This window comes from Lolium rigidum, chromosome 2, assembly GCF_022539505.1.
Source record: "Lolium rigidum isolate FL_2022 chromosome 2, APGP_CSIRO_Lrig_0.1, whole genome shotgun sequence".
Classification (NCBI taxonomy): domain Eukaryota; kingdom Viridiplantae; phylum Streptophyta; class Magnoliopsida; order Poales; family Poaceae; genus Lolium; species Lolium rigidum.
This window is the reverse complement of record NC_061509.1, coordinates 149,963,536-149,990,663: the sequence shown is the minus strand read 5'-3', so window position 1 is coordinate 149,990,663 and position 27,128 is coordinate 149,963,536. Positions and strand designations below refer to the sequence as shown.

Genomic DNA, 27,128 nt, shown 5'->3' with positions numbered 1-27,128 from the left:
TTACTAGGTAAGATAACATAGAAAGTAGTGATTTGACAATCCGTAATATAATTATATGTCCGTTTCAAAAAAATATTATATGTGCCTACGAGAAAACCCACAAATACTTAGATTGGCTAAGGGCACGTACAATGGGGTGATGTCAGCCTTCCCTTAGAGATGCCACGTCAGATTTTTGCTTAGTTGGAGGAGAGAGAATGAATAGAGAGAAGATTGTCTTCCCTTATCTAAGGGATCATCTCTTACGAAATAAGGGAACACTATTTTCTTCATTGTATCACATATATCTTTCCTTAGCAACAAATTTCCTACCAAAATTTAGTTATTAATATTAATTGCTAGAGATGGCAGTAAGAGATAATGCGATGTATGACTTATATCTAATACCTTCTCTAACTGATGTGGCGGGGTAAGGGAAGGCATGCCTTCTCTACCATTGTACATGCCCTAACAAACCACATTCACGGCTGGTCCAATGACCCCCTTGAATCAAGAATTCTGTTTTATGCAGTCAATTATATGTGATTAATCATCTGCGGGCAATTTCTGAGCAACCTAAAGGTAGCACACAAATCACTCCGTTAATTGGGGCATGTTTTATCTCTTTCCTCTCAAACCCATGCAAAGAAGGGCACCCGAAATAAACAAAAAATAGCGGGAACCGGTAGAGAAGAAAAATTGGCGCCTCGTTTTAAACTTTCATGAAAGCTAAGCCCTTGTCTTCCCAGCGTCTATATAAACCAACGGGGGTTGATCCGCCGTGTGCCACACGACTTAGACATACGTGGTGTTTGTGCCAGGTTTTCTCAATTCCGCAGTTAAACTGAATCTCGCGAAAAAAATCAATTCATTTGAGCATTTTTGTTTGTCTTGCTGGTATTATATGCGGCCTAGGTGCTTGTCGATTGGAGCCAGAAAATCTTCACATACCTGTAGTAATTCCTTGTTTTTAATTGACGGAAGCCAGACGTACATAAAAGAGTGAGTAACCAAAACGGTTTGCATATTCACATCAAAACATAAGAGGATCGGCTGGAAGCAATTTTAGGAGGAAAAGGGCAACAATGGATATTAATTACCGCTATTCATTGCTTATATGAGCCTACTCTTAAGATTAACCACAAGAGGCACGATAGAGCAATTTTAAGAGGAAAAGAGCCACGATGGAATGGAAGTACTGCAACTCTTATGATTTTCCAAAATTTCTGTTAGCCCAAGGAACTAATAGCAAATTTGGCATGATGAAGCCTTTTCCGGAATACCAATTAAGTGCCCCAGAATTAATAGGTAAGCTAACTTAGAAAGTACTTATTTGACAATCCGTAATAGTACTATAATTAAGTGCCTACAAGCAAACCCACAATTAATTAGATTGGCTAACAAACCGCATTCACGGCTGGTCCGGTAACCCCCTTGAATCAAGGATCCTAATTTTACGCAGTCAATTACACTTGATTAATCATTCGTGGGCAATATATGAGCAACCTAAGGTAGCACATAATCACACCGTTAATTGGGGCGTGTTTTATATCTTTCCTCCCAAACTCATGCAAAGAAGGGCGGCCGAAATTAAAAAAAAAAAACTAGCGGGAACCGGTAGAGACAAAAAAGTGGCGCCTCGTTTCAAATTTTCATGAAAGCTAAGGCCTTGTCCTCCCAGAGTCTATATATACCAGTAGGGGTGGAACCGCCGCGTGCGGCTAACGCGTGCGACACGACTTAGACTTGTACTTGTCGAGGAGAGGAGAGGAGAGGACGAGCAGGCTATGCAAGCAATTGGTCGTTGATTCGATCCAACGTGTAAGGTAACCTCTGGATCCTTCTTTTTACTTGGTTTGGTTGATGAATCGCTCCATGAATGCTCCATAGATGATCTCCTTGCCAACCTAGATTTGTTTCTTCTTCTTCTGTAAGAAGGTATGGGAGTCCGTCGAGCGGAGGTGTGCATGACGCGTGGGAGTTTCGGCGGCTGGCTTTAGCGTGGACCGATGAAGGTTTGGGAGGGCCCGAAAGTAACCGTGGTTCCAAATCGGTAAGTCCGTCGTTCTTTGTAGTAGATTTCTTTTGGAGCCGTGGCTAGCTATACGGATGCCCAGACCTTGTATTTTGTATAAAATGTTTTTCTATGGTTGCTAGATCTAGTAGGCGTCTTTGGATGATTTTGCTATATTTTCCCATCAATCTAGTAGGCGTACTGTGGGAAGTTGTTTCCGGACGGACAAAATATTAAGGAACGATGGCTCTTTTAGATCTTTAGCTTTTTTTTTTTTTTTTTTTTGAGAATTTTTTAGATCTTTAGCTGGAAGCGTACAACCGTGAGGGGCAGAGGTTGAACCAGGCGAGGCAGCCGAGATAGAAAATCATTAGATAAAAAAAAAGGAAACGACTCGGCCAGGCCAAGCACACCATCAGCGCACGCACGCGAGCAGCCTAACTCCAGGACCACGTCGCCCTCGACCAGCTCTCCCCGCGACGCAGCCTACCTTTGCCTTTGGTCGCGCCGTCCGGCATCGCGACCCCCTGCTCCAACGCCCGCCAATACATCGCCCCTGCTCGCGCCCGCCCGTGCTGCAAGCCAAATGCCTCGTGCGCCGCCGCCGCTCTCCGCGCTGCTCCGCCGCCTCTCCTCCCACCCCACCCACTCCTCCGCATTCCACGCCACGCTGCTCAAGTCTTCTTCCCTCTCCAGCCCTATCCCGGCGACCGCCCTGCTCACAGCCTACGCAAAAGCCGGCCTCCCGGGCGCCGCCTCCCGCCTGTTCGACGAAATGCCAGCGCGCGACGCCGTTGCTTGGAACGCGCTCATCACCTGCCAAGTCCGCCACGGGCGCCCCGCAGCCGCCGTAGAAGCCTTTCGCGGCATGGCAGCTGCCGGGTTCGCGCCAACGGCTGCCACCCTCTGCACCATGCTCAAGGCCTGCACCTCCTCCCGCGCCGTCCGCCCCGCCCGCCAGCTCCACGCGTTGACAGTGCTTGCGTGCCATGGTGATGTCATTATGAAGACGGCCCTTGTTGATCTCTACATGAGCTGCGGCTGCGTCGAGGAGGCGGAGCGATTGCTTATCCACATGGAATGCCCTTGTTGATCTCTACATGAGCGAGTAATTTTCCCTGCGTTGATGCCGTCTCTTATGAGGATCTGCACTTTTTGCTACAAAACTCTCTTGCCCATGATATTTGCAGATGTGGACACATGCCCCATAGCTGACTCGCAGCATGGCGTTTGAGTCATGTTGCTCATTGGGGTATGCGGTGAACTAGGTATATAAGTAGTTGGTGGTTGAGACCCGTCGAGTCCACTCCTTGCCGCATCTATCTTTTGTTGGTGGGCTATACGCTGTCTCTGTAGATACTCAGCTTTATTTTCTTCAGACATTCGAGCATACCATGACATGTTAGTGCGTTTTGGGCGGCCTTGGCTTGGGCATACGCGATTGTTTGTTAGGTCTGTCACAGGACCAGCAATAAAAACATCATTGTCAGAGAATTTCCATAAACACACTGTCACAGCAACACACTCGCACAAGTGTGATGTAGAGCATATATACTTGCTTAAATAAATTAAACAAGAGGCCCAAGAAAATATTACCCGATATTTGGCTGAGTGAACCTGCCCCAGTAATATTGGATTGGGCGACAAGAATAGGTCTATTTCCTCCTGGTTTTGCTTGCATTTGCCATGCTTCATTTCTGTGCAACCAATCGGACTCATTGTCATCGCCCAGGTGAGATGCATACTGCTGCACATGTGGCGCCATATCTGTAAGTATCTGTAGCTGCGAAATGAGCCTTTGAAATAACAATGCACGTATATGTTGGAAGTATAGAAGACATGACCTTCTTCGAGTAGCAATGTTACGTATCCGTGTGACTCTAGATATTGTGGTGACCTGTGTAGAGCATGGTATGTTTTCCTCATTGTTAGCGGCGTATGGCTGTTTTTTAAGCTCCCGTAATTCACGTCGGCGTTTTAAGATCTCATCTTTATTATTTGCATACCGCTCCCTATCCCTCTGCCTTTTGAGCTCTTTAGAATCTGCATACACATCTCACTTCGGTATGTGACATAATAATGATGAGATTGCATCCCAAAATATGAACACATGAACTTTGTGAGATTAGATTGTAGAGCATTTTTAATTGTTCAATTTAATAAAACATGTTGCAGACAAATATATTACCAGATAATCGGTTGTGTGAACCTGCCCCTGCAATATTGGACCGAGTGGTAACAACATGTATTTCTGCTCCTGGTTTTGGTTGCAGCTGGCATGCTTCATTTGTGTGCAACCAAGCGGACTCATCGTCACCGCCCACCCGAGATGCATACTCGTCAACATGTGTCGCCATACCTGTAGTAAGTAGTTGCACCTACAAATTTAGCATTTTTAACATGGCACATATATGTTGGAAGCATAGAACACATGACCTTCTTTAGTAGCCTGGGTGACTCCGGATATTCGGTGGCCTCGTGTAGAGCATGGTATGCTTTCATCATTCACAGCGGCGGTTGCCTGTTTTTTAAGATCCCGTAGTTCACGTCGGCGTTTTAAAATCTCATATTTTTTATTTGCATACCGCTCCCTATCCCTCTGCCTTTTGACCTCTTTAGAATCTGCATACACATGACAAGTTAGTATGTCAGATAATAACGAATGTGAAATAATAACGATCTTCCTGAAGATTGCGTGTTCTATCAGCTACCTTGACTTCGCCCGTTGGTTATATCTTGGAATGGAGCCCGTGAGGAAGATGCCATACCAAATTTAGGTTCCTCTACCCTGTGAAATTAAGAGGCATTAAAACTGCCTACCAGCAAATTGTAATAGTCAATTCAACGGTGACAGCATGAGAACTTTCTTCAATTCAATCACATTGCGCGACTGCAGGAAATCCACGGAACTGCAGAAATTAAAAGGTGGTTTTGACTGTATTTTGGGTGACTTTCCTGCAGATGTTCTATCAAATTCTTGTAGAACCCAGCGTGAGTACATGGTGTTTTAAGCGAGTTATATTCCCAGTACTTATATGGTGTAACGCTGGTTCTTGCACTTTGTGATCATCCCTACTTGTTGTACATATCCACATCTTTATAGCATGAGCATGAAACAAATGTATAAAAACTTCAAATTTGTGGGAGATATGAAGCAACTCTGGGCCTAGCAACAAAAATGTTTGTTGGACATTCAAATGTGATTGTAAAACACAATCGTGGTATTATTTCTTAATCTGACCTGCAAATCTAGATTATTGCAAAACCTAATCTCCATATATATTGGTTTAAAAATTGTGAACCTTCCAGGGGTACAGTACCTTTTCTTTTATATGACAGTGATCATTTCTTCCATAGTACTTTTTTGAAGTTTTTTTTGAACCCCTTCTCGGTAGCATTAGCATAATATGTAGATATAGCTAAGGGTGAGTATAGATTTTAATTGTTTATCAGTAGATTCTTGCATATGATACCCGATGCTTCTTGTTTTTGCAGGGCCGATTGTCCGAAGAAACCTAAAGACAGACGCGGCGTTGATTCCTCTGCCGCAGCATGCAGTTTTACGGAGAACTGCTGCTGGGCGGACGTTGTCGGGCGACCACGGCGAGAGGAAGGCGAGCAGGGCGGCTGCTGGACGTGGAGAACTGCTGTTGTGCGGACGTTGCTGGGCGACGGCGGCGAGAGGAAGGTGAGCAGGGCGACGGCTGGACGTGGAGAACTGCTGCCTGGGTGACCACGGGGAGAGCAAGGCGAGCGAGGGCGACTCGCCGGACGTGGAGAACTGCTCGTGTGCGGATGTTGCTGGGCGGCGAGAGGAAGGCGAGCAGGGCGACGGCTGGACGTGGAGAACTGCTGCTGTGCGGACGTTGCTGGGCGACGGTGGCGAGAGGAAGGCGAGCAGGGCGGGCGACGGCTGGACGTGGAGAACTGCTCCTGTGCGGAAGTTGCTGGGCGACCACGGCAAGAGGAAGGAGAGCAGGGCGATGGATGGACGTGAAGAACTGCTGCTGGCCGGTCGTTGCTGGGCGACCACAGCGAGAGGAAGTGGTGCTGGACATGCACGATCTAATTTATTCCTGGATCAGTGTAGACGGTTGTGATCCGCTGGTCCGCTCCCTTCAAAGATGTGAGCGATTTCAGGCGTTGGATATATCCTTTGGAAGGCTGAGATTTGTTGGATGGGACGCTCTCTTCCTTTTAAAGTAGGGGAGATGATTCCTCTGCCAGAGCATGCAGTTTTCTGGAGAACTGCTGCTGGGCGGACGTTGCTGGGCGACCACGGCGAGAGGAAGGCGAGAGGGCAACGCCTAAAAGAGCACATTCTGGTATCAGAAAAGCACCAGCAATTCCTAAAAGAGCAACGCCTCGATGGCAGGACAGAGGGCATCGATTCAATAGCTGAAATAAGCCACGACACCATGCAAGGCCATGCCTAATGAATCACCTGAGAGAACCTACCACTTAAGGTATCGGGGTTGGGGTTGCGCCATCCCACAACACCGTTGTCAATGCCACTGGCATAACACCAAGAACACACGGCCGCTGAATTCAGGTTCAGCGGGATTTCCATGGTGAGGTGCTCAACAGCTTCTTCCAGATTCCCTGACAAGTAACACCAAAATTGCATGCATATTAGAAAACAGAACAGGGGTTTGAGCATGGGAAATCAAGTGCAAATAATCCATGATGCCAAAGCAAGAAGATACTGTACTTAACATGCAGTCATCAATAGTAAGCTCACAAACAAATGCAAAACATACAGATCTATCTACAACTCAAATAGGTCTACATACATTCGTGTCTAGATAAAATCAAGTCGCTTGTTTTTGGGACAAGTACTACCTCCGATCCAAATTAATTAAATAAACTTTGTTTACATAGGGATGTACCTAGATGCGTTTATTGACTAGATACACCTATATGTAGAAAAATTTGAATCAATTAATATGAATCTTAATCCCTCCAATCCTTTTTTAATTGACTCGAAATTAGTACATAGTTGTACTAAATCCGAGTCAATTACTAAAAGGGATCAGAGGGAGTAGTTATTACTGGTGCAACATACACACAGCAGCAGAGAATCACGACCGGGGCCGTGCTCATATTAGTTCGACAAGTAGCTCCATTTCTTCTAACATGCTCCACATCCTGCAGTATGTTTGATCTCAACACCTTGAGAGTTGATACTCGTAAGGCCAGGGAGAAAAAAAAAACGGCAAGGTCCACATGTTCCTGTTGTTGGTTTGGAGCAATACAAGATCAGGATCAACATGGCAAAAACAGGGAACGTCCTCAATTATTTGTGCATACAAGCACAACAACCAAGACAGGGGTTTTGAGTCAAGCACAGGAATTCCTACTACAGCAGGATTACGACAGCACTCGTCATCCAGACCATTACTTACAACAGCAACAAAAAACCATGCTACTACAGCACGAACGACCAAAAAACCGGTCCTACTACTACTACAGCACGAGCGCCCAGCACGGCATACACGCCAACGCAGTTGAACCATGCTTGGCTTGCTGCAACTGCACCCGCGCCGACACAAACAAACCACGGCAAGTGAATCAAGATGGATAAACCAAGGACGTCGATCTACGATTTCTTCTTGGCACACTAAAAAATAAACAACCGACAACTAGGGTTGCAAAGCGGGAACAGACGCGTGTGGGATGAATTTTACTCAGTACTACCTTGTTTCCCGACTCGCTTATACAGAGTAGCTTGCTGGTTTGATCTTACAAACGCTTTCTTTATGAACTATGTTTCAATCCCTTTGAGCATATCAAATCAAGTGCAAGAAATAATCAATCATACCAAACTAATAAGGTACTCTACCTAGGATGGAGCCATCAAAAGTAAGCTCGCAAACAAATGGAGATACATATTTGGGATTAAATATCAACCCCGCTGCTTCCTACTTTTAATCTCCAGTGCAAATGAATGCTATATGATGATCTCAGACAAGATTAACATGCCAGCAGTATCAAGAAACGGAGCTAGCTTACACCTAAGCAACACTCCCATACCAACATTAAGAAACAGAACTAGCAAATACAACTAGCAACAGATCAACTAACAGCACATTCCGGTAGAAGAAAAGCACAGGGAATTTCTAAAAGAGCAACGGTTCAACGACAGGACACGGGGCATCGACTTGATGGCTAAAACAAGCCACGGCACGATGCAAGGCAGGGCCTGAGGAATCACCTGAGAGAACCTGCCCACTTGAGGCGTTGGAGTTGCGGCTGCGCTGTCCTAATCGCACCGTTGCCGACGCCACTGGCATAACACCAAGAACACATGACCGCTGAATTCAAGTTCAGCAGGATTTCCAAGGTGAGGTGCCCAACAATTTCTTCCAGATTCCCTGACAAGTAACACCAAAATTACAAGTAGAATAGAAAACGAAACAGGGGTTTGAGCTTGGAAATTAAGCACAAATAATCCAGGATGCCAAAGCAACAAGATATTGTACTTAACATTGCAGCCATCAATAGTAAGCTCACAAACAAATGCACAACATAATAGGGATCAAACATGCATTATATGAACCTTAACCAGTTAACCGGTTTGTTGATATCAAACAAAACAAAGACCAAGAAATGTTCTGTACAAAGTGTGCCAAAACTTAGTACAAGACTACAGATTGCATGAGGACAATTACCAACTTTTTAAATAAACACCGATAACATGGGGCTTTAGTTTGTAAAAACTTACACACAATCATCTGGCAATTTCAATATCTGGCTATTTCTCTGATGTATATGTACATACAGTACAAAACCTGATCAAGAAACAAAAGAGAATCAGCGAGATATAATCCACCCTACAGGGGCCGAACCAGGCATGCAAGGGGAGACCATTGTGCTCGCACTAATGCCCAGTTCCACGGTGCAGATAGAATAACATAAAGGATTCACAAACAAGATAAGAAACAGTTGGAGCAGAAACAGAAGAAAAGAAACAATTTGTGACATTGTTGCTTTATAGGTAACTAGATTCTCAAGTTCAGCACACCCAGAACTGACATAACCATTTGATCATCTATTTCGCCACCTATATTTTGCAACGAGACACCAATCACTTTTCTGACTCAACACAACCACAAAGACAAGTTGGACTAGAATGTCGGTGCCCTTTTTATACCCAAAAAATTATAAGAGAAATCACTATCCTCTATCCTAACGAATTTTAAACTTCGGATGTATTGCAGTTCACCAAAGGTGACAGTAACCAAATGAACACCACATGATAGCAGTATCAAAAATAGCATGCACATGCACCGTGGAATTTGTATCTCATACAAGTATATATCCTTATCAGGTTTAACTAGGCCAACAACACAAAACCATGAAAAGTCACAACCTTGATTTGCTTTAAGTTCAAGAATCAGAATTGGTCGGCATGACAAGGGAAATCGCGAAGCAAGTATCTGCCAATACACATTCAAGGAAGAAAATAGTGGCTAGCAGCCTTAGAAGCTCCATAAAACCAACATGAAACCATATGCATCTCATGGATTAACCGAGACCTAAAAACTGACTGTGAAGCACTAAAAATCACCTCTGACTTCAAGGACTGCCCGATGCACACGAACTGGGACGTCCAGCTAGACCTCTAATACACGAGATCTTGGCCACCCGCTGCTTCAGCCTTCTTCCGCCACAAATACGAGATATTCTCCGTATCTGCATAGGAGTGAGCACAAGAGGTTAACATATGGTGGTTATGAGAGGAGACGAGAAGGTAGTTGCAGAAGCACTTTCTAAAAGGATTCCCCAATGACGCAGCCATCAAAAGTAAGCTCACAAACAAATGCGTAAACTTATTTGGGATCAAATCCAACTCCGTTGCTTCCTACTTTTGATCTTCGGTGCAAATGAATGCTCTATGATAATCTCAGGACAAGATCAATCAGGATTGACACGCCAGCAGTGTTAACAAATAGAACTAGCATGCAGAAACACTCCCACTCCAGTATCAATGAACAGAACAAGCAAATACAACTAGCACCAGAACAACTAACAGCACATTCCGGTACCAGAAAAGCACCAGAAAGTCCTAAAAGAGCAACGCCTCGATGGAAGGACAGAGGGCATCGACTCGATGGCTGAAACCAGCCACGACACAATGGAAGGCCGGGTGTGAGGAATCACCTGAGAGAACCTGCCACTTGAGGCATCGTGGTTGCGGTTGCGCCATCCCACAACACCGTTGTCAACGCCACTGGCATAACACCAAAAACAAACGACCACTGAATTTGGCTTCAGCAGGATTTCCATGGTGAGGTCCTCAACAGCTTCTTCCAGATTCCCTGACAAGTAACGCCAAAATTACATGCAGATTAGAAAACAAAACAGGGCTTTGAGCATGGGAAATCAAGCGCAAATAATCCATGATGCCAAAGCAACCAGATATTCTACTTAACATGCAGCCATCAATAGTAAGCTCACAAACAAATGAAAAACATATTAGGGATCAAACATACATTATTTGAACCTTAATTGGTTTGCTGATATCAAACAAAACAAAGACCAAGAACCGTTCTTTACAAAGTGTGTCAAACCATAGTTTGAGTTTAGGACATTACCAACTTTATAAAGCATCACATCTTCAATTATTCAAAAGTATAAGATTCACCCAAGCATCACAGCAAGGTAGTAAACAAAATTGAATCTTCTGGCGCAGGAGACTCATTCGCACTCAACACAAAACATGTATAGCGCAGCCCAAGGTAAATATGGAGTAATCTAGAGAGAGAGAGAGAGAGACCTTCTGGGGCACAAAATGGGGACGCGGTGCTATACAAGACATCCCAGTAAACAAAGGTATGGGCAGCAGGTCGTAGTGGATGCCGGTAGCACCAGGTCAAGCCCTACTGGACAGGTACAAATATTTTCAGCAACTTTGTTGCCGGTTGGAGCTTGCAAGAGACTCGAAGAATTCCTCCGCAACTTCACATCGACACCATTCTTCATAACCTGCTTTTGTAATAATATGTCAGGAGCTGGAATAAGCTACCATATGTGTATGTAGTTACACAGAGATGTTTGCATGTATCTTCAACTTTATAAGCTAATAATAATAATCCCAAGCTAAAATTGATTGGCTAGCTACATTCTGTAAGGATAAGCAAAGAAATATTATACTTTTCACTTGCATCGCTTTTCAAGATATAGAGAACAAGCTACTAAGCAAAATTTCGGTGGGCCCCTAGATAGTCAATATATATCGGACCAGCCACTAAGCAAAATTTCAGTCTTATAACTACTTTCCGAAAAGAAAAGTTATGAGATATTATAATTCATTTCACTTGCAATTGCAATCTTCTACATAGAGAAAGAGCAACTCAGTCGAGCACTATAATTAATAATGTTTCCCTGATTCACACACCTCTCAGAGGAACTACACAAAATAAATACAACCCTGAAACAAGAGATATTAGTCAACCCATAAGCGATAAAAGGGTCTAATTATTTGTAAGATAAAAGGTGCAGCTAGAGAAACATGAGACTAGAATCCACACAAGAGGAATCGAAACAGGACCAGGACCTTGACGACGACCGAGGTGACAGCACAGGAGAAGGTGCTACTGAACCGGCTGTCATAATGCTCGGAGAACTTGCCCACCAATCTTTCCGACCCATCCACTACTCAGGCTGCACAAGGAAGAGTTGATAGCAAATAGTATCAGTAAACTTTGTAACATAATGAAATTAGCTGTCTACTAAAGCTAACTCCTGCCACAAGTGAAAGAAATGTACCAATCAGCTAGAAAGACAAACTGTTTTATTACTTGCCATTTAAAATACCAAGGCTCGACATTCAGCAAATAAAGCCATGTACGGATGGATTAACAAAGGTATATCATTGTATGCGTTACATGCTGAACAATTAAAGCTAGCTCCAGCCATGATAAAGCTAGAACACGAAAATGGCTCATAGCACAAAACTATCCTCCTCTCTGAAACAACAATTTAATCATGTTTGACATAAGATTTCAGCTAACACTCAAGCGGGTGCAGAAACAACTGTACTAAACATTTCAGATTAGTTAACTAGTTAGGTGCAGATAAGGACAGCTCCCTAACAACAGAGAACTGCATGATTAATATACTAATGAGAAGCAGGCTAAATGTCCTTTCTCAATTTCTCAAACTAGACATGTACAGAAGGTTCACATAGCACTGATCAGCATCGTTATGCAACAAAACGTGACAAGTCATTGCATTTCTTTTCCCAATTTTTTTTTCCTGCAGCTACAAATCCCTGCAGCAGATGGTGGAATTGGTCTCACCTCCGCCGTCCTACCACTGCGTCCGGCGGAAGGCGGAGAGCATCAACAGCCCATCCAGCCTCTGTCTCCGGCTGCCTACCCAAGAAAGGTGGAATTTTTCAGATTGGGGAGAAGAGGATTGGGTGCTGGTGGTTTGGGGCACGGATCATACCTCCAGCAGCACTTGGGCGCAACGGGGACGGAGAGGCGAGGAAGAGGCGGGGATGCGGAAGACCAGGCGGCGCCGCGCGTGGCCTGGCCCGCGTCGTTGACGACGCCAGCCGGCCGGCGGCGATGTAGGGTTTCGCGGAGGCGCGGCTTGAAGGTCGATTGGAGGCGGGTTGGCGAGCGATTCGGCCGGGGAACGACGCTGGTGGTGCGCTGGACGGTGGTGAGGTCGGGGTGGGTCGGTAGGCGGCCGGGATGGAGCACCGGAGCGCCGGAGCTGGGGCGAGGCCGCGGAGGCACGCCAGGTGTCAAGGGGAGGAGGGGCGGCCGGCCGGCCGGCGAGATTGAGAGGTGACGGAGGAGATGGAGCATGGAGGAGGGTCTACGGTGGGTGTGGTACGAAATGGAGATGGTGTTTTCTGTAGATCCAAAGCTCCGTACTCTACTTGATTTTGGGCCCAAAACTCGCGCTTAGTGTAAACCTAAAAATTTGCGGAGTAGATCCACACTCACCGAAATTATCGGTGGTTTCCGGCCCAAAACTTCGGCCTCCAAAATCAAACTCTCGTGGCGGGCTCTCTACACTCCTCAAATTTCGTTTGGTTTGGCGCCTGTTTTACCTAAATAATAAGTACTAGTGCGTGACTCTAGGTACCAATCAATTGCATGTCTTAGTTCATGTACATGCGGTTGTAAAACAACACATACGCCATGTTTTTTTCGAGGGTACGCCAATGGCGTGCCAGATCTTTATAGAAGAAAAGCAAGTTATAAGTACAAGACGCTGGATATCGTTTGCGAACAAACAAGCCGACCACCCCACACACACGCCATATTAAAACCCCAAACATGTGCATGGCCATTGCACTCGTCACCATGCTGGTAGCTTCAAAGAGATTGTTTGTTTCCACAAAAGGTCTCTTTTTTTTTCATCCACTCATGGCAAGTCCGAATATAAAACCTAATATAGGGTATGTATGTGCGGATGCGCATAGGGGAAGCAACTGTGGTCGACCCCCTCCCTCGAGCCCCTCCTCCCTCCTCAACTCGTCATCGCCGCCGGGTGTTGACGGCGATGGCTTGCTCTCTACCCAGTGCAATCTCCTCCCAAGTGGGGTTGCTCACTTTCTCAACAGGTGCTAGTGTTGCTTGCGGCACAGAGGAGGCAGTGGCTCTACTCGGCCCGGCATTGCTTGCTAGCTTTGTGGTGGTGCCTTAGCGGCGGGTGATACGTCTCCGACGTATCGATAATTTCTTATGTTCCATGCCACATTATTGAAGTTATCTACATGTTTTATGCACACTTTATGTCATATTCGTGCATTTTCTGGAACTAACCTATTAACAAGATGCCGAAGTGCCGGCTCTCGTTTTCTCGCTGTTTTTGGTTTCAGAAATCCTAGTAACGAAATATTCTCGAATCGGACGAAATCAACGCCAAAGATCTTAGAATCCCCGGAAGCATCCAGAACACACGAGAGGGACCAGAGGGGGGGCACAGGCCCACCACACCATACCCTGGCGCGGCCTAGGGGGGGCCCGCGCCCCCCTATGGTTTGGCCAGCCCTTCGACCCTCCTGCGCCGCCTCTTCGCCTATATAAAGCCTCCGTCGCGAAAACCCTGATACGATTGACGAAAACCACGAAACCTTCCGCAGCCGCCGCCATCGCGAGGCCAAGATCCGGGGGACAGGAGTCTCCGTTCCGGCACGCTGCCGGAGCGGGGAAGTGCCCCGGAAGGCTTCTCCATCGACACCGCTGCCATCTCCACCGCCATCTTCATCACCGCTGCTGCTCCCATGAGGAGGGAGTAGTTCTCCATCGAGGCTCGGGGCTGTACCGGTAGCTATGTGGTTAATCTCTCCTATGTACCTCAATACAATGATCTCATGAGCTGCTTTACATGATTGAGATTCATATGAGTTTTGTATCACTACTATCTATGTGCTACTCTAGCAAAGTTATTAAAGTAGTTCTATTCCTCCTGCACGTGTGTAAAGGTGACGAGTGTGTGCACCGTGTTAGTACTTGGTTTATGCTATGATCATGATCTCTTGTAGATTGCGAAGTTAACTATTGCTATGATAATATTGATGTGATCTATTCCTCCTACATATGCATGAAGGTGACAGTGTGCATGCTATGTTAGTACTTGGTTTAGTCTTTTGATCTATCTTACACTATAAGGTTACTTAAATATGAACAAATTGTGGAGCTTGTTAACTCCGGCATTGAGGGTTCGTGTAATCCTACGCAATGTGTTCATCATCCAACAAAAGTGTAGAGTATGCATTTATCTATTCTGTTATGTGATCAATGTTGAGAGTGTCCACTAGTGAAAGTGTAATCCCTAGGCCTTGTTCCTAAATACTGCTGCGTTACTACTCGCTTGTTTACTTGTTTTATCGTGTTACTACTCGCTGCAATACTACCACCATCAACTACACGCCAGCAAGCTATTTTCTCGGCACCGTTGCTACTGCTCATATATATTCATACCCCCGTATTTCACTATCTCTTCGCCGAACTAGTGCACCTATTAGGTGTGTTGGGGACACAAGAGACTTCTTACTTTGTGGTTGCGGGGTTGCATGAGAGGGATATCTTTGACCTCTTCCTCCCTGAGTTCGATAAACCTTGGGTGATCCACTTAAGGGAAAACTTGCTGCTGTTCTACAAACCTCTGCTCTTGGAGGCCCAACACTGTCTACAGGAAAGGAGGGGGAACGTAGACATCAGCGGGGCGGCACGCTTGTGTTGGCCAGATCCTTATGTCCTAGATCGGTGTTGTGGGTATACTTTATGGGTATGCCAATGACATGGCCTAGATCCGGCAAGACCGGGTGGCCCACAGATGGTGGTGGTGGCTTATGGCCCACCGGGCGGCCCGATTGCTCGTTGTTGATAGAAGATGGAGGAAGTCCAGCCCGAGAACAGGAGCCGGATCCATACCGACCTATGCAAGGAATCGGATCCATGGAGGCCCATGAAGTGTCCGGATCCATGACGGAAAGTTAGATCTAGGTGGATTCTTGACGTGCATGGCAATGTATATTACGTAGTTAGTCATCTTGTATTTCGGCTAGGACTCTCCGTAGAAACCCTAGATCCGGACACCTTTATAAGCCGGATCCTGGGAGCCCTATAGGGACAACCAAAACTCATTGTAACCACGCAAAAGCGCCCAGATAATTCCAGACAAGCAGCAGTAGGCTCTGTCCTCGAGCAGGTGTTCCGAAGCTGGGTAAATCGCGTACCACTGTCCCGAGTGCTCTCCGCCTTATGGCCCCTACTTCTTCCCCCCTCCGTGAGGATCCCACCTCCGGGGTACCGTCGAATAGGCAACGACAATCGGGGCCCTACGTTCTCCAATTGGGCCTAGCGGGTGGGCTTGCTCCTACCGTCGGGCACTCATGGAGTTGGTTGTAGTGATGCGGATAAAAAACATGAGGATGGCGGACGCGTGGCTTACGTGCTACAACACAGCGACGGAGACTTTACTTGCTACATTTGGGGCCCGTAGGGCATGCTGGTCATGTGTGTTCCTGTTGTCATGTTCGGTAGACACTCGTCGTCCACGGTGGAGGAAGTCCTCTAGGTGGTTGTGACATAGAAGTCTACCGATTCTAACCCTCTTACCGCATTCGACTCCCTAGGTCACGCGTTAGACCTTACTACATGGGCGCAAGTTTGCGGATGAGGTGGCAGGGGCCCCGGAAGGTGGACTGCATGGACGGCTTGATGACGAGCAATGTGGTGGTGGTGATGGCCTCCTCTTAGTGCCATGAGGGTGGAGGCTCCTAGCACTAATAGGAAAAAGGCTATAGGGGCTCGACTAATGGCAGCGTGCAGCTGCCAGCGCACGCGGTGTTCTCTGTAAGCGTGCAGAAAACTGACATGCAGCTAGTAGCGCATTATTGGCCGCGTGTGGTAAGTAAAAGCACGCGACTAGTAAGAGGGCTCCACCCGCGCCTTGGTACAGAACTTATCTGAAGCGCGTCGCAGCATTGGCACGCGACTGGTATGAGCTCATCGGTCGCGTGCACGCTACTACGCGCGCTGCCACAGTTCACGACTGAGTAGATCGACAAATAGTGGCAGCGCACCGCCCTAAGCCCAATATTGTTATATTGACTTAAACCAAAATTTGCAGATGCGCATTTCAATTTCCCCCCCTCGGCGAGTAGTTCACAAATCCGCCGCGCGCGCTGCTGACCCTCGCGGCTCCACTCCGCGCCTTGGATTGCTGGTCGGCCGCTGACCGCACCACGCCTTCTTGCCGCCGACCACGCCGCACCGCGCCGCGCTCCCTCGCCCGTCCCCACCCGGTATGCACTGCGCGCCCGCCCTTCACATGTTCGATGAAATGCTTGTATGAGTTTCCGATTGCATTGTATATGTTCGACTGGGTGTCGATATGCTTGATGTTTTACAAGAATATGAGTTGATGATGTTTTTTCGGAATGATTAATTTCCATTTCGACAAATTTCTAGCACTCAGTATGTCCAGTTTTAGCATAGGTCATGCCAAATTTTTCCGTGATTTTCTTTTTTGAATACTAATAATTTTCAATTTTGATTAGTTAGCCATGTCGTTTTGCGGAAAACTCAATGACGTTGTCGCTGGGTCCTCTTCAAGCGGTTCGCATGGAGCCGAAGAAGAAAATGCAGATACGGTCCGCACCCTCCGAGAAGAACTTAATGTAGTTAAGCAAGAATTGGCGATCCTGAAAGCAAACATGGCCACCATTGTCGAAAACTAAGTGGAAAATAGGGTCAATGACACCCTTCCTATCTTGATCCAGTCGATCGAAGATTGGATTGCCAGAGGTTGACAAGGGCCACATCCCCCGTACCAAAGGTCTACCGAGGCGTTTGGTTCTCGCTGAGCCATCGGATCCTGCCGCGTCCGCATCACATGTGGCGTCGGATCCTGCCGAGCCTACTTTGAAATAAAGGGACGAAAAAGACCTAAGAAAAAGGATTTTGTCGCTTGCCAAACAAACCGGGTTGTGGACAATATCTACACGAAAGACCGATAGTATCATGTGGCCGGTGAACCCGGTGATATGAAGAGTCCGCATGACCTCATTATGAAAGAGGAAAGGCGTCTTATTTGTATGGAATATCCAACATACCTGCTTTTTGTCTTCAATGTTCCTAAGGGCTTGGAGTTTGTCGATAAACACCCAGCGGACGTGTTTTTCCTGAGATTTTAAGACATATTCTCCATGTTTCACATGCATAGACTCCACTGAAACTTTGTTCACCTATTTACGCTTGCCGAGCCTACTAGGTCGAGAAAGAGCAAGAGTTATCACCGAGCTTATGATAGCGGACCCGTACTACATGTATGTGAGCTAATTGTTTAACTATGAGAACAGACTCAATGCGATGTATTAGTGAAAATCTCTTCTTGGTGAATAAGGATAAAGAAATGTCCTTCCTTATTTTCCCGAGTAAATCACTTGCTAGCGCCACAAGATGCTTTCGTATATATTTCTTTCAATCTGTTTGAGTTTATAATATGATGGTCTGTTTAAATTGTGTTGCACAGAGACCAATATTGCGCTCTCATTGTTTTATGGATCCAACACTCACACGTCGTGTATTTTGACCCGGGGAGTGCAAAACCAAAAAAACTACACCAACATCAAGAACGTTCTGGATTATGCTCTCAGCCGCTACTACTTGAAGGGTAACGGCTTGAAAAAAGAAGTAGACATAAGAGGCAGGCATGTATTCTGCCACAAAACGGAGTTCCCCTGCGTGAAGCAACGAATAGATAGCACGATGGAGGCATTGTACAGGATCATCGGTTACTTGTGGACCCATCAACATGGGTCAAGGACTTTGCGAACTGTAGCGAGGAAGATTTCAGATTCGACTTGTATCGCATTCAGCATAAGCTTGGGCAACTCATTAGAGCATCTCCAACAGGCGCGCTAAAACAGCCGCGCGGCAAAAAAACTACCGATTTGGCGCGCGCGGGCGCTCGCGCACAGCTCCAGCGGACGCGGGAAAAAAGCGCGCGCGCTAAAAACTTAGCCATGTAGCACGACCACTGCACCAGGAAAGCAAATTTCCTTTGCACTTAGCCACGAGTTCAACCAACAGAAAACCGAGCACAAAACAAAAAGATAATAGTCGTTAGGCAACCCAAATCACGATAATATATCCAACGATCATGCATGTGTAGCTAGCATCCATGGTAGCAAATCCACATCGTGTTCTTGAACTACTACTATAAAAGGTTAATTGGTATTACAATATATTATTGGCCCACTGTTATGAAAATATGAGAATACATGTTTGCGTGGGCTAGGGTGGTGGACGGATAAGGTTAGGGTGTGGGTGTTTATATACTTGGGTCTCTGGTGGTAGGAAGGTTGGTTCGCCGAACCTCTCGTGGCATGGTGGTGCCCGTCATGGCAGGGCGATCAATGCAACCACCACGCCCGTCATACGTGTCGGTAGACTATTCGCTAGCGACCGACACAAATCTTGTAATCTCTTGGCCCTTTTGGGTTATTCATGTTCCTATGGCCAAGCATAACATAAAAAATGCCACATGGAATCACATATTTCGATCGACGGAAAGCTAGGAGTAGGCGTCGTGGGTATATAATGATGATGTAAGCAGGAGAAGGCAATGCACAAACTTCTCTTGTTTCACTAGCTTCACAAAAAAGACTATCGTGCAAAACTCCAACTTCGAAGATGCTGACTCAACTCTTGTAAAACTTATCCTATCTCGGTGATTTTTTGTTCATATGACATATTCTAACACAAATAAAGCAGAAGGTCACATGGAATCACCACTTTCGAAGGACATCTTGGGGATAGACATTAGATAGTCCACAAACAATGTTTCTCCTTCAATTTTACGAGAAAGGTCTGAAAACTCACCTTGTTACATGGGTTCCTATATGGGAATATACAGGTGTTCTAAAGAGGAAAATCCAACACCCATCTTTGGAGTGACATTTGTTTCACAAATAGGACCATCCCATGCTAATATTCTAGAGACTTACAGTTTAAAACTCATACTTTAAGGACACCGACCCAATTGTTATGATAACTTGACCTCTATTTGTGTTGTTCATGGTCCTATGACCTGTTTTAACACTAGAATATAGAAAACTATAATTCTTGTTAGGACTGCCATGTCACATGGAATCACCAATTTTGATGAAAAAAGAGAGTAGGCATCATGTGAGTTTTCCACAATAAGTCTAGTAGCTTCATGTGAAAGGAGATGCTGATTCAAAGTTGTTTGTTCAATTTTACTATTTAACTCAACCTTTATGCACCCATATCATGACTCCAAATTAGAAGCTCAAGTTTTCGACGGTTTTTGGCGTTATTTCACGTGCCTGTTGTTTTACAAACTATGGAATGGAAACACGTTAGCTTTTCACCCAAAGTGGCGATTCATGTGTTTTCTTCCTTTATTGTTATAGAATAAGGCATATGAACAATACCAACTAAAAAAGAGGCCAAGTTGTTACAAATTTGGTCCGATTGCTTCATGTTGGTAGTATTCCATTATAAGTGCAAATACTTCATGAGAGATAGTCATGAATGTTTGTGAAGGAGGTGACAAAGCTGACACCCACCATCGTCACCATCATCTTATATTATATGCTAGGGGGTTGTTATTAGCTATCATTTCGTGTGCCATTTCATTTCTATATGTTAATAGGTTTGTTATTTTATGATGGGGTAGTTATTACCTATTACTTCATGTGCCATTGGAGTTTTTATTTCATGCTAGTATAAAAATCGATATAGAGAATAACCTTCAAGGACTACATTTGCGCTCCTTGGCTGCAACAGGGAAGACAAGATCTCCACACTGCACAGATCAACTAGGTTGAGCACCCGTAGAGTCTCCCTTTTACGACAATTTATACCCAATGTCATTTGCATGCAAGTGATCGATGCAACAACCACTAACGGAGAGGTTATAGATCAATATTAGTCCATCGCGGTCGGCAGCGGCATATGTGCACCTAAACCATCGTCCAATCTACCTTTTTGATTATCACGGCAACATTACTGACAAGGCATTTACTCCATCTTTCTTTACTCATATCGCAAGGCCTTTATCGTCAATGTCTTCGACGCTTTTGTACATGGTCAACGCTATTAAGAAAGTCAAATGTTGAAAGAGTGGATCTAATACTAATAATACACTTCTCTTGATGCCGCAACAGGCCGTCAGGTTGGTTTTGGTGGGCTAAACCTAATGCCGAAGCCGTAGCACCCGCAAAGAACCTCGGTCGCTTCCCCGATGCGCCCACACGTACATGCCATATAATAGTTTTATATATATTTAGACTTGCCGTGATTCGATGGAAAATTTTCGAAGTACTTTTTTTGGAAACAAACAATCTCTTTGAAGGTAGCACTAGGAATGACTAGTGAAATGGCCGTGCATATGTATATGTGCAGGTTCCGGGTAAAACACGGACATGCAGCTTGGGTAAAATAGGTGCCAAACCAAACGAAATTTGAGTAATGTAGAGAGCCCGACAAGAGTTTAATTTCGGAGCCGAGCGAGCGGAAGTTTTGGGCCGGAAATTTCGGCTCTCGGCAATCAGTTACCCAGAATGGGCCTCTCACGGAATTTTCTTTTTGGATCTAATTTTCTTGATTCGCACTAAGCGCGAGTTTTAGGCAAACACAATTTCCATTCTCGATCTCCTCCGTCACCTCTCAATCTCGCCGGCCACCGTGCCTCGCCCCTCTCCACCGCCGGCCCTCCTCCCCTCGACCCATGGCGCGCCCCTCTGAGCCAGATCGACTCCGCATCCGCCCTCTTTCTCCGCGACCTCACCCCAGCTCCGCCGCTCCATCCTGGCCGCCTACCGACCCACCCAATCGCTCGCCAACCCGCCTCCAATCGGCCTTCAAACCGCGCCGCCGCGAAACCCTACCTCGCCGTCGTCAACGACGTCGGCTAGGCCACGCGCGACGGCGCCGTCTGGTCTTCCGCATCCCTGCCTTCGCCTCGCCGCTCTGTCCCCGTTGCGCCCTTCCTCACCGGGTCCTCGCGTCTGGAGGCAGTGACCATGCAGGTGAAGCCGCTGCACCATGATGTCGAGCACTGCAGGTGCTGCTGGAGGTATGATCCGTGCCCCAAGCCCCCAGCACCCAATCCTCTTCTCCCCAATCTGAAATCTCATCTTTCTTGAGCAGGCAGCGGGAGAACAGAGGCGGGGTGGGCTGTTGATGGTCTCCACCTTCCGCGGGATGCAGTGGTAAGGACAAATTCCACGGTCTGGTGCATGGATTTGTAGCTGCAGGAATTTTTTTTGGGAAAAGAGATCAATGTCTTGTCACGTTTTTTTTGCACATGGATGCCAATCAGTGTGCTATGTGAACCTTCTGTACTTGTCTAGTTTGAGAAATTGAGAATGGACATTTAGCCTGCTTCTCATTAGTAAGTTAGTCATGCAATTCTCTGGTGTTAGGGAGCACCTGATTGTCTGCACGTAACTAGTTAACTAATCTGAAATGTTCTTTGCTTTTCTTTCCAGAATGTATGTAGCCAATCGATTTTAGTTTTGGACTATTATTGTTAGCTTATAAGGTTGAATGTGCATGCAAACATATGTGGTGTAAAACAACATCCACATATGGTAGCTTGTTTTAGTTCCTGACATATTGTTGCAAAATTAGGTTCTGAAGAATGGTGTCGACCTGTGAAGTTGCAGAGGAATGCTTTGAGTGTCTTGCAAACTCCAACTGGCAGCGAAGTTGTTGAACAACGTTGCTAAAAATATTTGTACCTGTCCAGCGGAGATTGAGCTGGGGCTACCGGCATCCACTACGACATGATGCCCATGCCTTTGTTGACGGGGACCTCTTGTAAAACACCGCGTCCCCATTTCGTGCCACAGAAGGTCTCTGTCTCTCTCTCTCTCTCGATTATTCCCTATTTACCTTGGGCTCCTTCACCGAAAGATCTGATTTTGTTACTACCTTTTTGTGATGTTTGGGCGAATCTAATGCTTTTGAATAATTGAAGATGTGATGCTTTATAAAGTTGGTAATTGTCCTAAACTAAAACTATGCTTTCACACACTGTAAAGAATAGGTCTTGGTCTTTGTTTTAGTGTTAACACCAGTTAGGTACACGTTAATTGTTTGTTTCGTAGCAAATTGCATGTTTATTTAGTTACCATTGTATTTGTCACCATTACAGCCAATTCTCTTTTGTGCCTTTTCTTCTTGTTTTTCTTAGATTTTCCAGTTTATCTACTAGACTCCCTTCTAACTTTTGTTACCCCTGGTTTTGGTTTTAGTATTTTTGCTTAGCTGGTTGTAATTTGCGTCGTTTCAACGCCTTCTTTTGTAATACAGGTAACGAGCATTTTGAGGCGTGTTTGAGAAACTACTAGCATATGTCACATCCAATGATTAAGTGTTTGAATGCATAATTGGTTTAAATTTATTTGTTTATGTCATATACCATTTTGAGCTACCGAATGATGAACTGTTCAAAAACAACCAATTATAATCTGGCCTCGGTTTATGTAGCAGGGCAGAAGGTTATCTCGTAGACGGTGGTGCCGGAACATGTGGAGGTGGAGCTGGGTACGTGTAGCTTTACGCTGGCAGCCATCTGATAGTAGTTGGTTGGCTCGAACATTGCAGTAGTAGTGCGTGCTGATTGGCTGACATTCGCCACCCTGACTGATTTCGTTTTCAAGAAGGTAGTACTTGTGCAATCATCCTCTGTGTGTTGTGGATTTGATTGGTTCCATGTACTGCTTGCGTGAGCTGATTTTATTTTATCAATGCAAGAGAAGTAGAGAACTCTTGTAGACCGATCTTTGTTTTTAATTTAGAGGGGTCAATGCTTCCTTACTTGTTCCATCTCATATGAGTACATGAAGTTATGGACACTATATTTGATAATGCATTCAACTTGAAAATTTGCATATGCTTACTAGTGCTTCATTGCACTGTTAAACATTTTCTGATTTACAATGGACATGGTTTTATGAAGTTGCTAAAAACAACAACCTTGCTTTTCATAGCTGATTGAAGTATGTAATGTGTTACCTTGTATTGTTTAATGAGCTTGTTTAGGTGAATGGTATAAGCTCGCCTTTTAATTCAGACGCTTGATACGACAGTTTCCTCTGGAATTGTTTGGATGTTTAATGAAATTTGCAAGTGAATGTGGATCATGATCACATCATAGAAAAGGTGGATATATGTTTCTGTTATTTGAGGGTGGAAATGGTGTGTAATGTAGGTTGTGTGAGGTCTGAAGAGCTGGTATGCGGGGTCATGTACCACCATTCAGCCTTCAGTACTTGCTTTGATTCAGCAAAGAAGCATCAGAGGTACAGGGAGCAGCAGGAGTGTATTTAAGTAAATGCAGTGCAGAGAAGGCTGCTGGAGCACGTACTACTGTGGTATGTGCTAACTCTTCTCATTAACTGGCCTATGTCATTGTCACTTGCTGCTGATTTGGCATTGTCATTATTCCTTATTTCTGTGACTTGATTCTTGTGCTATCATTTGGGTTTTACATTGAACTCAAAATATCCGACTCGAGCGTGTGTATGACAGGGAGGGACAACCATATCATCCGGAGTGCCATCAGGTTTATTGATGACATTTTGCAGTACAGACCCCAAAGGTAAATGAGACTTTGACTTGTTTATTGATGATATTTTCAGTAGAGACCCCAAATTTGCACTAAGAGTGCACTCTGCTATCAGTGCTGTTCCTTCAAAGTTTCCAATTTGAAAATATTACTAGGTATGTTAAAATTGGTACAGAAAGCTATGTGAAATATGTTGTGTGCATACATGTTTATTTTTACAGTCAAAATAGAAGAAGCCCAGCCCAAACATGTTGTTGCCTCAGGATGACTTGCTCCTGACTGTTCTGAAGAAGCCTAGCCTAAACTTTGCTTTTATGCTTCCCTTTGATGGTCTAGGAGTAGAGTTGGAATTGCATTCAAGGAAGATTGTTCCCTGTTTGATCTGTAGTCTTTTGTTGATTCGTTCTTTTTACCAGGAGTTGACATATGTTTATATCTTGTGCAGTTGGGCTATTCATGGGAGCTATCACGGGCAGCCTGCTCATCCTGGTCATGGATAGCTGTGTCTCCCGCGGCACTAGCACCGGCGCCATTGCCGGCGTGTTTGTGTCCATCGAGGTTGTCGACTCCATCCGCCTCTGGCACTCCGTCTGGCCCGGGATTTGGAATACAGGAGCACCACGGATGAGTTAATATTGGTAGGCAGCAAGTGGACAGGAGCAGGACAACCAACTTGCAACTGGCAGGTCTGCACTTCCTATTTACGTATCAGTGTGTGTTGCTTAACTTATATAATTGCATATACTAATTGTGCTCTTGATGTTGATTAGTCTCGTGTTCATTTGTTCATTTGCGTTGTTGCTGTTCCATCTTCTTTAGAACCTAAACAACAGGCTCTCACCAAAGTAAAAGCCCATATCTTTTTGTTTTCCTTTGTTTTCTGATGCAAGCTTGTACTAGAATATTTCGACTTGTTGTGGTGTGCATTCTTAATTATCCATCTTTGCCATCGGGTTCATGTTTTGACCACAGTTATGCCGAGGTTGCATATTGGAATGAACATTTCTTTTTATTCTACATAATCTTTGTTTGGTTGAAATTTTCCGATCCGGTTGAGCCTAACAAAAACTTTAAATTACTTGCAATGCAGCTTAATGTGTTCTTCAGCCTCCTCACTGGTAGGCTTGTCCATGAGAAGGCCGATCCGACAGTACAGCGGGTGGTCCGGAGCCCGGTCAGTTGATCAACATCTGCATTTCGACATCATACATGCACACTTTCATCCAATGCTACTGTCTAAAGTCATTTACTGTACATATTATTGATATGTATGCATATCTCTCTAGGCATACAGATGAATGCAGTGAAATCACCACAGTCGAGGGACCCCTAACCATCTCGAAACCGAGGGCAGCCAATGCATGTCGAGGCTGTCTGTTGACAAGCTGCCCGAGGTCAGGGTCACCAACGTACAACCGGAATACTGTCGGTGACCTCTATGGATGCTCAGTCTGCCTCAGGTTTGAAATCCACACAATATATATGACACTTGTGATGAAGCATAAGCCTACCTGTGCCTTTCTTGACTCCCATAAACCCTCTATTTGTAGCGTTTTATAATACCTTAGTTGGCCATGTATCAGTTCGAATTCATCCAGATCAAATAAAATGATTCATCCATCACCTGGTACTCCATTTGGAAAATTACTAAGCTCACAAATTTATATTTTCTACACCTTGCTCATTTGGTATTCTAGGATGACCATTTTATTTGCGAACGATGTTCTTGGTATTAGCGTCTGTTCCTGTGAGTTATTAAGTTGTTCATCTTATGGCTAGCTGATACCGTGATTTGCCTCCAAGATGTAATTTCCAAATAAATTACTTTCATTTCGGTCTAGATCGATGTTGCATTCTTGTCTAATATGCTAAGTTATAAAGGATATACACTACCCGTCTAGTAATTTTCTGGTAGTACATGGTAATTTCGGGTTTCAAAATTTAGAGATTGGTAGTTGCAGCTTTCAAGTGTTGCGGTTTTGTTTTTTTTGGACTATGGCGGTCTCTTATGTTAGTGATGCCTTTCTCTTTGTAGAAGGAGCACTGAAGGATGCATAGGTGGAATCTATGAGTTATGTATTAGTCACTGTGCTTTTATAAAAAAAAACCTTTTCTGCTCTAGAGAATGGAGTTTCTTGAACAAGATTTTTTTTTGCAAATCCTGATAATTATCCTCTGATTTACTGCAGGAGAAACTGCTGGCTTTTAGGATGGTAATTCATTTTTTGAGGAATAAATCTTATTATTGATAGTGCAAACTTTTCCAAGCATTCCATGATCACGCTGTCTTTGTATGCTGCTTTTTTTAATCTTCTCTAGAAGTAAATCATATACTTAATACTACCTTGATCCATAAAAAGATGTCTTGGATTTGTCTAAATTTGAATTTAGACAAATGTAAGACAACCTTTTTATGACGTAGGGAGTAGTTGATAAGAATGCAGGCTCGGTTTGCCTATTGCTTGTTTGGTCGCTGCATAGTAAGCTAAATGTTTCATAGTATGGCAAAAGGATGCATGTACACAGGGTATAGTTTTTAAATGTATATGCATACAAGGCCTGCTAGTTATCTTTGCCTGTTTACCTGCTCCGTTCTGGAAAACATGGTGGTCTTCAAAGTGCTACTTAGGCTGCCAAGTGAATTTCAAAACGAACCTACTAGTGATGCCTACTTCACGTTGATGTGTAGTTCGTGTAGCGTATTGTGTCATTCGTATATGCTTTTCCCCCTACTTTGAGCAACAATTGATATTGTTATCTCCAATATGTTGTCAAATATGGTTGTGTCCTTAATAAATAATAATGGGAAAACAGATGTTTGACAACCATGGAGCTGAAAGTTGGACTTGTCCAAGGGTTTGATGCGTCTGGGGGCTAGGAACAATGAAAGGCCGTCGTCGGAGCTGAACGCAAAGGAGGGCAGCATCCTGTCCCTGATCGAGTTGGAGCCAGTGACCGTGGTGAGGTGAGAAAAGGGTCTGCATAGGTAGTAGGAAGCAATAGGCCGACCCTTGCATGGCCGATGCCTTTTCATCTTGGCTCACCTATGCTGGAT

General features: G+C 45.0%; 2 long non-coding RNA genes across 3 annotated transcripts; both read right to left on the bottom strand.

Moving 5' to 3' along the window:
* Positions 1-8,261: 8,261 nt before the first annotated feature.
* On the bottom strand, positions 8,262-9,653 carry LOC124687460. The gene is made up of 3 exons (XR_006998226.1): positions 9,564-9,653; positions 8,718-8,784; positions 8,262-8,367 (listed from the first exon to the last, which is right to left on the bottom strand). It is a non-coding gene; the product is annotated as an uncharacterized LOC124687460 (long non-coding RNA).
* A 1,187-nt stretch (positions 9,654-10,840) lies between these two features.
* LOC124687459 lies at positions 10,841-12,541 on the bottom strand. 2 transcript variants are annotated; one of them, XR_006998224.1, is made up of 4 exons: positions 12,449-12,541; positions 12,298-12,372; positions 11,553-11,659; positions 10,841-10,981 (listed from the first exon to the last, which is right to left on the bottom strand). It is a non-coding gene; the product is annotated as an uncharacterized LOC124687459 (long non-coding RNA). The 2 variants fall into 2 exon arrangements; XR_006998225.1 differs by having other exon boundaries at positions 12,298-12,368; positions 12,449-12,501.
* Between the last annotated feature and the right edge of the window lie 14,587 nt (positions 12,542-27,128).